Source organism: Erinaceus europaeus, chromosome 18, assembly GCF_950295315.1.
Source record: "Erinaceus europaeus chromosome 18, mEriEur2.1, whole genome shotgun sequence".
Taxonomy (NCBI): Eukaryota; Metazoa; Chordata; class Mammalia; order Eulipotyphla; family Erinaceidae; genus Erinaceus; species Erinaceus europaeus.
This window is the reverse complement of record NC_080179.1, coordinates 50,800,581-50,802,165: the sequence shown is the minus strand read 5'-3', so window position 1 is coordinate 50,802,165 and position 1,585 is coordinate 50,800,581. Positions and strand designations below refer to the sequence as shown.

At 42.2% G+C, this 1,585-nt stretch overlaps 1 pseudogene; it reads right to left on the bottom strand.

Moving 5' to 3' along the window:
* Positions 1–1,186: 1,186 nt before the first annotated feature.
* LOC132534542 (small nucleolar RNA SNORA17) lies at positions 1,187–1,344 on the bottom strand (annotated as a pseudogene).
* Between the last annotated feature and the right edge of the window lie 241 nt (positions 1,345–1,585).

The window sequence follows — 1,585 nt, the reverse complement described above, 5'->3', positions numbered from 1 at the left end:
TTAGGAAAAAGACAAATAAGTGGGGGAGAAATTCATAAATTTAAACATTAGAAGGAATACTAGGGGCTGGTGGTGGCACAACTGCTTGATCACACACATCCACAAGGAGCTGGGTTCAAGCCCCTGGCCACCACCTACGGGGGGAGCTTCACGAGTAGTGCTACAGGTACCTCCTCACAGTCCCTCTCAGTTTCTCTCTCTATCCAGTAAGATATTTTAAAAAATCATTTACAAAGAAAATATTTCATTATTTTGATTTTGCAAGTGATTCTTCAATTTTTCACCACTTTGGGCAACTTAAAAAAACAAAACAGAGAAACTAACTCTGAATCAGATAAAGTTTCATGCATTTAGATGTTGAAATTCACTTGCATTACCCATCTGCTGTTATCAAGTTTTGTGTCTCTAGTGCTAGAATTTGCATATACTATGAGTCATACACAGTATATAGTCGAATGAAACATTCTCCCTTTTTTTTTTAATTTTCTTATTTTTTAAAAAATATTTATTCCCGGGAGTCGGGCTGTAGCGCAGCGGGTTAAGCGCAGGTGGCGCAAAGCACAAGGACCGGCATAAGGATCCCGGTTCGAACCCCGGCTCCCCACCTGCAGGGGAGTCGCTTCACAGGCGGTGAAGCAGGTCTGCAGATGTCTATCTTTCTCTCCTCCTCTCTGTCTTCCCCCTCCTCTCTCCATTTCTCTCTGTCCTATCTAACAACGACAACAACAATAATAACTACAACAATAAAACAACAAGGGCAACAAAAGGGAATAAATAAATAAAATAAATATTAAAAAAAAGATTTAAAAAAAAAGAAAAATATTTATTCCCTTTTGTTGCCCATGTTGTTTTATTGTTGTAGTTATTATTGTTGATTCGTCGTTGTTGGATAGGACAGAGAGAAATGGAGAGAGGAGGGGAAGACAGAGAGGGGGAGAGAAAGACACCTGCAGACCTGCTTCACCGCCTGTAAAGCGACTCCCCTGCAGGTGGGGAGCCAGGGGCTTGAACTGGGATCCTTACGCCGGTCCTTGCGCTTCGCGCCACGTGCGCTTAACCCGTTGCTACCACCCAACTCCCTCTGAATGAAACATTCTTTCCTAATCATAGAGAGTACGGATAGTACAGACACTCTCAAAGTAGTAAAGAATATTTATCCGGATATTTGAAAGTTTTTCTTTTTTGGAGTGCCAGGCTATCGATCACCCAGTTGCTCATAGGTCAGAGCACTGGACATGGACAAGCCCCTCTCCCTCTCTCCCTCTTTCCCTCTCTCTCTCCTCTCTGCCACCTAGAGACACAAGTGGCACAGCAGCCACATCTGTTAACACCTCGAGGGGCAGGTTAAAAGATGATTGGATGCTTGGTATTTCTCTGTGTAAAATAGCAGCCGCACTAGGGATTTTGAAAGGTAAGGTAATACATATAAAACTTGAGGTGAGGTAAAACTCAGGAAAAGCATGGCTATGGTTGTGTGGTCCTGAATTATCAGTTAAAAGAATGACAAACGTTGCTTTTGGAATTGGCTCAACTGGTAGAGCATTGGATTTAATTATTTATTTTTTAACTAGAGTGCTGCTCAGCT